The sequence below is a fragment of the Erpetoichthys calabaricus genome, chromosome 14 (assembly GCF_900747795.2).
Source record: "Erpetoichthys calabaricus chromosome 14, fErpCal1.3, whole genome shotgun sequence".
Classification (NCBI taxonomy): Eukaryota; Metazoa; Chordata; class Cladistia; order Polypteriformes; family Polypteridae; genus Erpetoichthys; species Erpetoichthys calabaricus.
The window spans coordinates 109,912,747-109,928,591 of NC_041407.2; positions in this window are offsets into that span (position 1 = coordinate 109,912,747).

Here is a 15,845-nt window from a genome sequence, read left to right on the forward strand (position 1 = left end):
AGAACCTGCAGGTCATCTGGTGAGCAAAGATTGATGGACGCAATTCATTTTGTAATGATCTGACTCCTGGGATGCAGGAGCACGGACACACTGGGTCAGGAGCCCCAGCTACTTGTGTCAAGAGGTCACACAAAGAATGCGCTTCTCCAGCCTGAATGAAATGAGTGAGGTGGGTAACAAGATAGATAGATAGATAGATAGATAGATAGATAGATAGATAGATAGATAGATAGATAGATAGATAGATAGATAGAAGAGACCCCCTATTTGGGAATCAGGAACACAGAGGAACATCGGAGAGTGGTGGCGGAGATCAGGCAGCCGCATGTCCTGATAGGCCAATTTACACACACTGGCCTCCTGAGCAGCTCCTCATCCAATGTCCATTTGTCCACCTTTGTGTGCCCCCCCCCCCCCCATTACCTGCAAACAGGTAACCTTCAAATAGAGTCCTGACACCAGGAGATAAGGGAAGGACATGCAGCAGCTGAACGTCCATCTGACTGATTTTTAGACATTTCGGGTCCACTTTGGTGGAAAGCAGTCAAAAGGGTCTGTCCTAAAGGAATGTATGGCCACCTCTGGTCCATTTCACACTCTGGTCACCTGGGTGGTAGCCAGGAGTTAAAGTCGCACGGGGTCATTAAAACAACTCTGCAGTGTGGTGGACGTGAAGATGAGCCCAAAAGGAGACAACTGAGGATGTCAAGGCCTTCTTGGTCTATCTATCTAGATTTTCAAAATAGAAGCCACCAAACTGGTCCTTGGACGTTGTGGATTTCCCAATAAGAGAGAAGAGGAGAGGAGAATCCCCTCATGGAGTTTGAGGCTAGGGGGGGATGGAATCTCCATTCACAAGGGGTAGGCTGGTGGCTTTAAGCGGCCAAGTTAAGTCATAAGTGGCATGTTTGGCCCTTAATGCTATGGTACGGCCTGAACCAGACACGACCAGACAGACTGGTAAGAGCCCAGTGAACCACATGAGATCTTCCTCAACGATCTATCTAGTATATAGTGCCTTCCTTATCTATCTATCCATCTATTTTATAGCACTTTTCCTATCTATCTATCTATCTATCTATCTATCTATCTATCTATCTATCTATCTATCTATCTATCTATCTATCTAGTATATAGTGCCTTCCACACCCCCAGCTCAGCCCCCGACTCCACACTGACTGGTTCCAGACCTGGATGAAGCAGCTACTGGAAGTCAACAAAACCTTCACTCTCCGGTCCAGAGATCTGCCATCATGGGGGGGGGGGGGTGTTTACATATGGGGGTCTGTCCTTCAGTCTTCTGTATGCACTTTGTGTTTAGAACACCCAGACTTTTAAAATGTTTTTTTTGACTATTTATGAAAGGCGCTATATTAATATCAGCCACTGTAATTACCTGACATCCTGCTCTGGTGGCTCCTGCCTTGTGCTGAATGCTGCTGAGACAAAGCCCACCGCCCTCCCCACAACTCAATCAGGGATCATAAATGGATGAATGATAGCGGGAGAATCCCACAGGTTTGAACCCGGGAGCAACCTGCTGTCACCCTAACGCTACATTAAGGTGACACAAGGCCGGTCAGGGAGTCACCAGCTGAATGGTACCTTCTTGCCCACCTGTAAAGCAGACTGAGAGCTCCAAGCCATTAGAGCGGCGCCCCCACTCCGCCTGGCCAGCAGGTGGCACCACTTGCGTATTTCTGCCGAGGTGGCAGGGCTGCAGTCTTGGCTCGCTTACTCATTTTGTTGATTGCTGTTTACCGCAGGAGGGCTGGCAGCCGCTGAACGATGAGCTCACCGTCTGTGGTGGGTGAGGCGCCATCGAGACCCTCTGGGATGAGCCTGCTGTCCTGGTGACTCCTCACTACAAGCTGCTCTGTGGCTCCCCCTGCTGTTGAGCCCCACTCAGGATGTCCAGCCGAGCACTGGGGATGTCTCTAAGGGTCTTGTCAGAGCTGTATCAGCGGTCCACGCCACTGTAAAGCCACAATGGAGGACGTGCTCAGCCTCTGCCGGCCCCCGCTCACAACGCCTTGTTGACCCCTCGTACTTTTAATGAATCATGAAGTTGAAGCGGAGCCAAAGAGGCGCAGCGCACCCCACTGAATGCGGTGGGCCTCCCGCCTTGGGCAGCAGCTGCGTCTCGCTGACAGCCCCTGGGAGTGAAAGACGACTCCACCGCCAGCGCTGAGTCAGCCGGCCGGGCGCTCGCTCAGCCGCTTAACTCATCCTGAGACGTCCTCGGCGATGAAAGGCCCCCTCCTGGCCAGCTTGGCACACTCTGTAATCTGTGGGCTCCTTCGTGAGACAGGACTGTGAGAGGTTGGGGTGCAAATGTGCATGACCAGAAGAGAAAAGACAAATAAAAACAGCACAGCAGAAATGATTACAGGGAGGGAGGGAGGGATGAGCACAGGGAGAGTGCAAAGTACAACGCAACAGGCTGACAGACGACCCGACAAGGCCATGGTGTATGGAGAGCCCTGTCCGGGGGGGTCCTGATCTGTGCACCCACACTGGGGGCTCCCTACCCCTCTGCACCCACCTGTTCTCAGTGAGTTGGCAATGCCACCCCCCACTGGTCACAACCCCTTGGTGGAGAGATAATGAGGAGTTGGAAGAGATCTTCTGGGGAGATGGGCACAAAAGGGAAGATGGAGAAGAACCAGGAAAAGCCTTTTGGAGAGGAGCAGGAAAAATCTGGAAAAAGGAAACGGGGGGGGGGGTAGAGGGGGGGCGTATGAGGGTGGGTGTGGTCATGATTGGGAGGAGATGGGAAGTTGTCATGCAAAATGATAACCAATGAAAAATCATAAAAAATGTGTAGCTTATTATGTCCATTCAGATGCCCTCCCGTCATACCCTGATGCCCACCCTATTAAAATGTCCTAACTAAGCCACTGCTCTGTGCCTGCCTAAAAGGCTCTTGAACCCCTGACTGTTAGCTGGGATGGCTCATCCACTTGACTACAGGTAGCGAGACACGGTGACAAGAAGTGAAGAGAAGAGGTCTGACTGGTCACAAGACTGAGGGGCTCCAGAGAAGTACCAGCAGTGCCAGCATTGCAGCCAGGCATCAAGAAAGTTCAGTGAGGCCAACTTCATCCATTAAGTTATCAACTCATTTAAATAACAAGCACTTGCACAGCAGTCCCATCACACACTCACATATCCTCAAGCTGGCACAGCTGTCTAGAAGTGCATCTCTCCTGGTCTGACTTTACCCAGCCAGTTATACCAACATAGAGGGTCTTCAATGTATGATGACCCTGAGTTGGCACATGTGCCTCCAGCCATAGAATGGTGTGACCAGCCTCACAACTGAATCTCAGTTTAATAACAGCAATGATCTGAAGGCAGATAAAGCCCCTGGCATCATGATGGCTGGCCTGAAGCTTCTGAGGAGGCTAGTGCTCTGTCCTAGAAGTCCTGCTGCCCTTTGATCCTGATACCCATATCTGGTCACCAAGGCAGCACCCTGGTCCTTGTCACTACCCACCTTCCCAATTTTCGTGTCTGGCTGCTTCTCTCACCTCGCTGCTCCCCACCCTGTGATCCTCCTCTACTGACCATGGCAGCGTGGTAGAACTTCACAATGGGTTGGCACCATCTGCAAAACAGACAGCCAGACCTCAAAGGGTTAATGATTCAGAGGGCGCACTGAGTGCCCCCCAAGTGGCTGTGGACCGGGGAGATGCACAATTAGGTCACTGCAAGGACAGTCTGCATCTCGGCTGTCACCTTCAGACTCAGCAGGCTAACATGTCCCGACTGCCAGACGAATGCCCCAGAAATGCTGCCAAGTGGAAATAAAAGCCTGCAGTAACCAGGCTGGGGACCTGCCACCTTCAATCAGAGGTGCCCTCTCTGATGGGCCCTGTCAACCAGTCACACAACCTATAGGGTTCAGACTGGCCACGTCACCTGTGGCATCATGAACATCTTGTCACATATAAGTGACCATGGACAAGAGATATGGACATGGCAAGTGAGCTGAAAACACTTGGAGAGCTGGTGCTGAGCGGGCAGCCTGATCATACCCACGCACTTTGTGCTGGCAAACCTATCTGGAAATGCATCCCTATGCTTGTGGGGAGAACGAGCAACTGCCCAGTGTGCCCATGCGTTACAACGGCCCTGCAAGGCCCAACTCAGCACCAGAGGTGGCAAAGCAGACTCCACCTCCTCCAGATTGTGGACCCTCCACCATCTTAAAGTGGAGCTCAGCTGTTCTTTTCCTTTGAGTTAAAGAAGTCACTAGCCAAGGAGCTCCGCGTTGGTTTCTTCCTTCCACAGAGATGTTTCTCCCCAGGAGCCAGTGGGGGACCCCACAACCCTCAGAGAGAAGGTGGAACCCTCAAAACAGGTGTACAGGGTCCCCAAACAGCTTGGAAACGGCCCTGTTCCTTTGTCAGGTTCTTCTCCGGGCCACTTGTCTCAGAAGACCACCTTCACTCCTCGCTCCACTTCCTGATTACTGAGATTCCGCGATTTCTTTCCAGGTTATTCCTGCCTCCATCTTCAGCTCTCCTGGGACCAGCGCCATCGTAACGCATGGGCCCACTGGGCAGTTGCCCGGGGGCGCCATGCTAATCTATGTATGTTGTGACTTGCAGAGTGGTTGTGTAGGTAGGGGTCCCAGTGCACTGCTTTGTCAGGGTGGTCTGATCTCCATGTTCTTCTCTCTCTCTTTGTCCTACAAGGCTAACAGTTTGGTTTAATTAAACAGCCGCTGGTGGAGGACAAGAGGTGACTAAAGGTGGGGGTCCGTTGAGTGGTCAGCATGCTGATCAGTTCCCAGATAAGCGCCAAGGTGGGCTCTACTTACCTTGAGGTGCTTGTGGGTAAACAGAAACTAAAATAATGGGGAAGAATAATGGGGCCTGTGAGTGGAAATCACACGAGGTGGCAAATCCCGTAGGGGCCACCTGTCGTCACCCCCAGGCCACAAGGTCAGCCAAGCAGATGACCAGAAACAAACAAGCATGGGGGTCCACCGTGGGGTCTTCATAACAAACCTGTGGTGACCCGAATGGCCGACCCTGTTGTTTCATCGTAAAGCGTCCACAAAGGGCGCCTGACCCGCTGCGGTTCTTTGTATGTTGCTGGACGAGTTCATACCGGAAAAACGGGAAACTGTCGACCCCGATCCGCACGTACGTGCGCAGCGCTCGGCGACTTCACATCCGATGAGCGTTTCCAGCGCTTTAATAGCAGAAGCGCAGTTTCTCAAATGCCGTGCAATTCCCGTCCTGCTCAGTTCAAGAAACGGACGTCGAGTTCTCGGCGAATAAGCTGATTACGTGGCCGTGTCGGCCCTCAGCCGCGCTACCCGTTAGGAACTGGCAGTCGGCGCGTGTCCACTGCACTCTGTCAGCTCTGCGCTCACTTCCAGCAGGGACGGGGACACAGGAGGAAGACGATGGAAGCGCCCAAAAAATCCATTGGTTTCGATATTTCAGAAGTGATTCGTGTTGATAATCTGAATGTACCGTGCGAAGCTTGGGGGACGCGGACCCCCTGTTTGTTTTTGGGATCATGGCGGCCGTTGACAAGGTGTTTCATATTTTTGACATGGGAGTGTTTTGCTAAAGGAGACCCCAAGAGGTGGATGTGCGGGCGTAAAGCGTGGACTTTTATGACTCCGGGCCTTCACCTTATTCTGGTGATGCCTGTGGGCACCATAACAAGGGCTTTCCTATCACCTCCATTGTGCCAACAGGGGGCGTCAGACAGACTGTACCCCAGCATGTTGCTACGTTCATCAATGGCGGGCACTTCACACTGCCAGACATGGGCCATTGGCTTACCTTGTGTGACTTTGTGCAGTAAATCATTACCACTAACACCAGCAGGTGGCGCTTCACTTTATTCTAGGACTGAATCACCCTTATGTTAACGAGCTGAATGCCAACTTACCACCATGGCAGGGCTTTCTTATCACCTTACAGTGCCAGCAGAGGGCATCAGAAAGACTGTACCCCAGCATGTTGTTACCTTCATCAATGGTGGGCACTTCACATTGCTAGACACAGGCTGTTGCATTACCTTGTGCAACTTTGTGCAGTAATTCATTACCACTAACACAAGAAGGTGGCACTTCATTCTAGGGATGAATCAACCTTATGATAACGAGTTGGGCTTTCTTATCACCTCCATGGTGCCAGCAGGGGGCGTCAGACAGACTATACCCCAGTACGTTGTTGTCTTCATCAACAGGGGGCGCTTCACACTGCTTGGCACCACCCATTGGTTTACCTTGTGTGACTTTCTGCCACAGGTCATTACTATTAGAACCAGCAGAGGGCACACCACTTAATTCTAGGGTTAAATCAGCTTGAAGTTAATGAGCTGAATGCCAACTTCACCACCATAGTAGTGGTTTTCTAATACCGCTATTGTGTCAGCAGGGGGCGTCAGACAGACTGTGCCCTGCACATTGTTACGTTCATCAACAGGGGGCACTTCACACTGCCTGGCACGGGCTGTTGACTTACCTTGTGTGACATTGTGCAGCAATTCATTACCACTAACACCACCAGGTGGAGCTTCACTTTATTCTAGGATTGAATCACCCTTATGTTAACGAGCTGAATGCCAACTTCACCACCATAGCAGGGCTTTCTTATTACCTCTATGGTGCCAGTAGAGGACATCAGACAGACTGTACCCAGCACAGCGGGAGGCACTACACACTGCTTGGCATGGGCCATCAACTTATCTTGTGTGACTTTGTGCCACGGGTCATTACCATTAGAACCAGCAGAGGGTGCACCACTTCATTTTAGGGTTGATGAGTTAATGAATTAAATGGCAACTTTCTCTCCATATCAGGGCTTCTTAACACCTCTGTTGTGCCAGCAAGGGACATCACACAAATTGTACCCCTGTGTGCATTGTAATTTCATTAGTGGGACGCACTACACGCTGTTGACTTTCCTGATGTGACTTTGGCTGCAGGTCATTACTGTTAGCACCAGCAGGGGGCACATCACTGCACTGAAGGGCTGAATGACCTTTGGATTAGCCCACTGAATGCCACCATCGCCACCATAGCGGGGCTTTCTTATCATTTCTGTTGTGTCGGTGGGGGCATCAGACAAACTCTGCCCCAGCTTGTTATTATCTTTGCCAGTGGGAGGCACTTCACCCTGCTTGGCACAGGCCATTGACTTACCTTGTGCTACTTTGTGCAGCAAGTCATTACCACTATCACCAGCAGGTGGCACTTGACTTTATTCTAAGGCTGAATCATCCTTGTGTTAATGAGCTGAATGCCAACTTCCTCTCCATAGCAGGGCTTTCTTATCACCTCAGTTGTGCCAGCAGGGGGCATCACACAGAGCATGGTGATCTTCAGGCACTTTCTGCTGCTTGGCACAGGCTGCTAACTTACCTCATGTGACATTGGGTGGGCAGTCATTACCACTATCACCAGCAGGGGGCACTTGACATTCCACTTCAGCAAAGCTGCCTGGCATCAGGGTGGTCACACTTGTGCAGTGGCAGCGTCTCCTTTTTAGGGCAGACTGTGCCCGGAGTTCTTTTTATAGACCTCAGCTCCAGTCCTGCCCTGTGTCCTCAGTGTGACAGCCAGGAAGAGGCGCCAGGCGTGCTGATCGTCCCTCCTGCTGTGGGAGTGCCAAGTGCTGCCCTGCCGGAGGACACAATGGTGCCTGCTGCTCAGGTTTACAACAACCCCCCCCCCCCCCCCAGCTCTCTTGGGCAGCGCCAATGAGGGGACATCGGACTCAAGTCAGACAACACGAGGAGGAATGAGGCAGACCGCCTGGTGCCCCTTGAGGTGCCCACCCCCTGCCCGCACCACCACATTACTCACGGCGCTGTGTGCAGCTGTTTAGAACTTACTCACCTCCAGCCCCCCCGCACACCCCACCCACAGATGAAAGGGCCCATTGTGAAATGCTGCGGGAAAGCAAGCGGCAGACTCCGGGGCGTCTGGTGAGGTGAGGGACACGCCGGCCTGGAGGGGAAAGGGGGGGTGCCCAGTCTGCCATGTGAAAGTGGGCGTGTCAAATAACAAGGCAGCACTGACACCCATATGCAAATTAAAGGGTGGTCCCACACCCCAAAATGGCACAGCTGTTGCTCTCCAACTCACACTGAGCAACACGCTGAGAAGGAGCAGAGAATGCCAGGCTGTTGGTCTTCCTTCACCCAACCTGACGGGCATCGCACCACATCACTCTGCAAATAAGGAAAAAAATGTGCTTCTCTATAAATTGTTGCCCACCCTGTGACTGTGTTCTCTGCACCCTCTGATTCAACTTACTGCTAAATAATGTGGGCACCCAATGGCAGTCACCCAGCAGGCACATTCATGGTAGAAATAAGCTGGGCACTAATGGGATGGCACAAACATGGCACAAGTCCACATTAGGATGGTGAGCTGGGCAGCACCAGACCCACCAGAGGGCAGCCTTGGCAGGCCTGGCAGCTGAAGGACAGCAGCATGGCACCTTACTGGATTTTGTGCCAACACCTAAGGGAGCCTTTCAAACTCAGCAGAAATTTAAAATCCCACTTAAAATGCACCTCAATAATTTGGCTGAGAGCTCACCATACCAATGATGGAGCATGCCCACTTAGGTGCCCATCCATGCCACTGCACTGCTGCATTCACTCTGTGGAGCCAACAACTTCAAACTGCATCTCACTGGTTATCAGCATGAGCCACATCACTCAATAACCATCTGCCCATGGTGCCAATGTGCCTGTAGTGCCTGTGGTGCCCATTGTCCAAGCACCAGTCCTGTCCTGGTCACAATGCTGACCTTTACTGTGCCCAGCTCTTGGGAATTCAATCAGCATGATATGATGGGCATGACTTGGTAGAACCAGACTGGGCAGGGATCGATGCCAGGTCATGCCACCTTCTGCTATAAGGGCCAATTCACTGAGATCAGCTGACCCATTGCAGGTTGACTGGTCACTACAAATGTGGCAGCAGGTGAGGCAGATCAGTGCCACATCAAGGACATCACAGAAAAAAGAAATGGATGGTACAAGCCAGGTTTTAAAGGTTGGGAACCCGGTGGTGCCCACTGCACAAATAGTAAGGGCAATTCACTGAGGGCAGGTTGGCCATTAAAAACGTTTAGAAGTCAAGGGGACAGAGCCACATTAAGGGTCACCAGACTTGTGAAACTGGGAAATGGGTGACCAAGGAAAGTGCCAGATGGCAGGCATAGTTGATCTTGGGCAGCCGGGATGTCATCACCAAGGTCAAAAGGTCAGAATGGCACAGAGGGCAAGAATAGTCCACAGAATTACTGCCAGAAGGGCCGGTGGCATCAGTGTGGAATGGCAGGCTGAGTGACCCCCAAAGTCACAGTCACATGACAAGTGGATGGACACCACCATTGGGAGAGGTCAGGGGGTCATCAGGGTTAGGAAGTCTATTTCACATTGAGGGGGGATGGGCACTAAGGTCACAGGGCAGGTGTTGTGGTCCCTGGTGTTGTGGGGTTGGGTCACCAAGGTCGGTGTCGCATATTGTGACCATGGAGCCCCCCCATCCACACATCTCACTGTCCTCTGCTCTCTCAGCTCTGAATGACCAGTGACCTGACCTTTCTAGAAGCTTCCAGGCATTCAAATCATGACTTGCAAGGACTTCTCGTTTTCAGATTCTGAGGGCATTGGAACCTTAGGGGCACCATGTCAGGGGCACCTGAGCCAAAGACCTCAAGTGTCACCAAAGCATTTGAGAAAGATGTCCACCTGAGCTTATGATAGCCATGTGAGAGGAGGACCTGCTGACCCCCAGCCCTGCAGCTTTGAGCTGGCACTTGGAGGTCACCTGTAGTCTCCTCATTGCCACCCTTGTGCCACTTGTACCCACACAGAGTCAGTATAACTTGGGCATGTCCTACACTACACTGGAAATTTAAGGAGCTTTCAGAAGTTACCACCTGAAAGGCACTATATAACATCATGCTTTGTGGAGTATGGTATCAGCCAGAGGTGGGCACACCTCCAGGGGGCAGCACATCATTTAAACTTGACATCCAGGCAGTGCCAGGCTGAGATAACAGGATTCATCCCAACTGCCCCTCCCTCTCCAGGCTGTGCCCGCCTCACGTTGTGCAAAACAACAAACGTCACCACCACGGGGAGTCAAGCTGCCAGCCGAGTGGGCCGTGTGCCAATGCTAACTGAAGCTGAGCTGGAAATGAAGCAGGCAGGAAAGACCCCAGTGCATTCCTGAAATACTCTTGAAAGGCCCCACCACAGCCCACCTTAATGGCTTTTGTACAACTCCCCCCCACCCCACCCCAATGTCCCCAAGGCTTTGAAATGGCATCTTGATTGAACATGTGACACGACCCCCCTCAGCATCAGAGACAGCGCCACACCCCCAGCCAAGGTGGGGCCCCTCACTGCAGACCCCACAAGTAAGAATCGCGCTGCCCTCTGTGCACCTGCCCCCCCCCCCAATACACCCAACCGAATGGTGACGTGAATCGCGAGTTAAAGTCAAATTAGCTATGATGTCGCCGCCCGCCTGCATATTTGACTCTGAGTGACTGCCCTTCCAGAGAACTGCGTGGAGAGCAGCGAGCCTCACCCAAACCCCCCCCCCCGCCTGCCCCCCCCACCTGTGCCGCTTACATAACTGCAGTAATTGGGATTCCCTGCTGCCACCCTTCCTTTTATTTATTTGGATTTCCTTATTTTTGTCTCCCCTGCAGGTCTTGCTTGACTGCATTTCTCTCCTCCATCTGCACCTGTTGTGTAATTCACTGGAGCTTCGTCCATCCTGGGGGGCTTCAAAGGACACTTCAAATTGCAGCCCACTCTGACCCCTCCGCTCTGAGTCTTCACCTTTCAGGCGCACCAGTAGACCCCGGAAAAGGATGGTGGGCTTTGCACAGGGTGGACGGAGCTGGACGAGGCTCTCAAGGGACGTCCAAAACGTTTGGATTTCTGCGTGTCCCCCCCCCGCCTCGCCAGGGTGCCCACCCCCCACAACAGTTGGTGAGATCATTCCTTGGTCCTTAGGAGTGCGTCCACAATGACCACCACATCCTCAATCAGAAATGACACTTTACAGAAAGCAGCGCCCACCCCCAAGCACCGTCACTCTACTGGTGGGGTATCCATGAAGCCCCCCAACCCAACTGTTCTTTGAGAGAACCCCACGTGGATATCTTGCTCACCACTCTGCCTTTTTTGCACTTCTGCCATCTTCAGTGAGCCTAGCATCATGAGATGGGCAGTCAGGCTTGGGGTCCGCAAACAGCGACGGACTCAGATGAGGAAAATAATAAAGTTAACATACCAGGGAGGCATCGCCCGCTGGGCACAAGGGGCATGGTGCCCAGAATCTAGGAACAAATTACAACTAAGGAAGGATGACAAGGGAATGGCGTCCGGCACATTAAGAGGGCACTGCTGGCAAAGTGACAGAACCAATCAGCAAGGGCTGAAGGGGCCAGAAATACGGACCCCGATGGTTCACTGGTAAGTTTGTGGGCACACAACTGGACTGAAACTAAATGGTGACACAATATGACAGTCGTGTCAAGTGACTTTATTGTCATACACCGCATTGCAGTATACAGGGACATAAAATAACAGGACCCCCGTGGTGCAAAAACACAGGACAAGTGCAACACGGGTGAAGAACGACACCACCGTAAAAACAGATAGATAAATAAATAATTAAATAAAATTAATTAATTAAATAAATAAATAAATAAATCGCAGGTAAGAACATCCATCCATCCATCCATTTTCCAACCCGCTGAATCCAAACACAGGGTCACGGGGGTCTGCTGGAGCCAATCCCAGCCAACACAGGGCACAAGGCAGGAACCAATCCCGGGCAGGGTGCCAACCCACCGCAGCAGGTAAGAACAACAGGTAAGTAAATAAAAAAAAAACAAAAGGTAAGCGACCAGAAAGACGTCACAGACGCGCCATCACAGATGAGACAGGCACGTAGGCACGGGGAGACACCAGGGCTGTGACAGGTGGACATATCAAGCTCCTATAATAACGCCAGTCTAGAGTGACACTATAAGGTGTCACACGCAGCCACAAAAGGTGGGCAATCACCCACAATATCAGACAGGGGCACCCGTGCCAAGCCCAGGAGATGGCACCAATGACCTTCTATGGTCATGTTACATTATAGCCATAATAAGACTGAGGCATCCAGGGTAAGATGGCAAGGGGGCATATGAAACACTGGTGGGGAGTGGGGAGAACTTGGTGTGTTGATAGGGGGGCTCGGCATTATATTTGGAGGACTAAATGTCTCCCTAGAGCCGGGTCTGAGGCGCTGGCTCCTGCTCACGGGTCAAATACCAACCTCCGGTGACCAGAATGAGACCCCAAGGTGCTGTAAGAGACCACAGCTGGTCCACATGTCACATGGAGGGGGGGCTCACACAAGTGACTTACAATTGGAGTCACCCAGTCAGGGTCCCCTCGGGGGTCAGAGACGTGATGCTGAGCTGTGGTCTCGACTGACCTGTCCGAAGGCTCAGATGGAGGGTCAGAGACCTGAGGACCGAGAGAAGTCTGAAGACGAAGAGGACACCCAAGGGGGGCCTCATTCTTAAATGACCACTCGTGTCTTCATGTCGGTGACGCACCACAGATTGTCCCCAATACAAACACAATGTTGCTGGTGCAGCGTTGGCACCGCAGGTGGCTCAGCCTTCATCCCTCAGCATACAAATCCATGTCCAGATGGGTCCCCGGTAAGGAGGATTACACACACAGATCAGGGCGGCTTAACCAGCCTGGCAATCCACGGAATCCTCGTCTCCTTCACTCAACATGCACATCAGCTGACTGGCAGCACCTCGACCCTAGGCGGGACCAACTAGAATGGGGGGTGAGGACCCACTGGATGGAGATGGAGATGCCAGCCCTGCCAGTCACTGGGCTCCATTCTGAAGACACTGACAGACATCTTTGTGGGCCTCATCTTCATCCTCAGTGCACAGTGCAGTTTATAGCGCCTTACATGATATCCTGCTGTAGTGTCAGACTCACCAGTGGAGATATTTAAAAGAGCCACTTTGACTGGGAGGTGCCCAGTCACTTTGATGACTGTAGGTTCAAGTGTAGGATGGCATGGAGGCACTGTGGTTGGCACTGCCATCTCACCAATCCAAAGCCCTGGATTTGCAGGCTGCCTCTGCTCCTCTGCAGGTTGCACTCCTCGCTTTCCTGTCCAGCTGCCCAAAAATCACGAGCAGACCTACCATGAGGGTGCCCTGCGTGTGTGCCCAGGGGGCCAGGATAGCACGTGGCCTTTGATTAGGCATAGTAGGCACTGCTCATTGCCAACTCATATACATTTGATCCTAATAATGGAATGCAAATTTCTGAGGGGGTTACCATGGGGCCACCCACCTGCACCCCCCTCCAGTTGGTATGAAATACAAGTGACCATGTGCTCAAATGTCCACAGGGGATACCAAGACCCACCCATCCCTGTCTCTTATTATAATGTATGAGTGACCGTATGCTCAAGTCTCCACAGGGGTCAACGGGACCACACACCTATCCCCCCCCCCCCATTCTATAAAGTGCCCTCCATATCCCTTAAAGTGCCCTTAATCCTCTTTATAGCACCCTTCATTTCCTTTATAGCCCCCCCCCCCCCATATTCCTCCTTTGCCTCAGTTCTGACCTGAGCCTTTAATTGCCGCCATCTTACGTTTCTCGGCTCCCTTTCGCTCGTTTTTTTCTTGGTGCTCTTGTCTTTTGGAGTTGATCTTCTGGTTTTTGGACACTTTCCTCATTCTTTGGTTTGCTTTTGCTTTTCATCTTTGGTAAAGTACTGAGGAACAGAACACTGACGTGGGCATTTATATGAGAGAGGGCACACTGCCAGCTCACCGCCACCCACTCAAACAAAGAACCGTGATGCAGTCAGGGACCCTGGAACCCCCAACTGGCTACAAAGAGTTACAGGACAGGGTGACTCAAAATGACTGGCCTTCTCTAATCTGCCTTTGCAGGACCACCTACAATGGGCACACGTTATGCCCCCATATCCGCTTTCCACACACACAGCAGGAAGTAACTGCAGAGAAATGCAGCACAGATTGATTTTATATAGTGCCTTTTTGGCACCAGAGCCACCGAGGGCAGGCAGGGTAACACAGCAATACCTAACAAGCAGTGGGCAGTAAATGGCCTCCCCCCAGGGATATGGTGGGCATGAAAAGCAGCTCAACTCAAATGAACTGTGCTAGGCATGCCAGTCAAGTGTGAAAAGCCATGAGATGCCCAGCAGGATGCAGAAAGTGAAGTGGCATCAGTGAGCTGTCTGGCAACAGAACACATACACTGGACCAGAGCGACGGGCATCACCTCTACAATGATGTGAGGTGCCAAAAAGCTCAGAGTGCCAGAGAACGGGGGGATTACACGTGACGACCGATAAGAAGATTGGCGCTGATCCTCAAAACATGTGACAGCCGGAGGGAATCCACCAGCTGCATGTCACTGTCCAATAAGGGCCCTTTGACACGTGTATATAGTGATCTATGGGTGGTGACGGCGGGCACAACAACACCCAGCTACTGAAGTGGCTAACCTCAGAGTCTGCTGCCATGAAACCCCTCGAGTTGGCAGCAGTGCCTCATCCAGTCCGAGCACCAGGATCAAAGACATGAGCAGGCCAGGGTGTGCCAAACTACAGTGATCCAGGGCAGGTGGCACAGGCCTTGGGACCCCCTCATTTCATTGATTTTTTTTTCTTAATCCCCCCTTCCACATTTCCTTTTTTCTGCAGGTTTTGGCCCCTGATTTGCTTTGTTTTCTGTGCCCCCATTGGTTGGCACTGCCTTGGTGATAGAGGGGGCATATGTATGAGGGATGGGTAATGAACATGTACACCTCCCCCCACTGGTCAGGGGTGGGGGGGGGTTTAGGGGGTTACATTCTTTTTAGATGAGCTGCATTCCACAGCCTGACCACAGGTGGCGCTGGCGTCTGCTTGACGATCCCCTGGATATGGAGAATGGCCACCTTAATGGGGAGCAGGAAAACAACAGGGGTGCCAACACATGCTAAGGGCACATGTGACATCATAGGAAACAGTGTGGCACTGAAGACTGGCACAATGACAAACAGCAGTCACAGATGAAACTTCACAAACATACATGGGCATCAACACGCATGCACAAAAACATGTGGGACCTCAAACACACGTGACACGCATATGCCACACTTGGGTTTCCCTGTTTGGCACACTCACAAGCAACATGTCTGCCAAAAAACACACACACACACAGCTGACTAGCACATTGTGAGTATTTGAGTGTGCCCTCCAGTGGACTGGCATCCCATCCAGATTTGGGTTTTGCTTTGCACCTGGAGTGTCCCCATGACCCTGGATTGGCACTAAGCAGGGCAGCCTGAGTGACTTATGCAATGCCATGCCCCAGGTGGCAGTTGAGTAAAGAGACAAGTAAAAGCCATCTTGGCATAGCTTTTTATTTCCTTTGCGCTACGCTTTATCTTTGCTCTGCCTTTGGGTCCTCAGGAGGACACAGACACACACACACACACACACACACACACTTTGCCACATCAGTGCCCGTGCTGACTCAGGTTTCCAGGCCATCCATCAACACATGTGCCACGCCAGCTGGCTGCAGGGTGGTGAGTCAGCAGGCTGGATTCAAACAGCATGCCACAGATGATGCCACTCTTGCTCTGGGCACACCCACACTGGGTGTGAGCATACAGAAACTGCGGCAACTCAGCATGGCATGTCAAGAGGTGTCAGGAGGAGCAGCACTACCGGGTTCAAAGAGCAGTCCTTTTTTCTACAAGCCTTGAGTCACGGG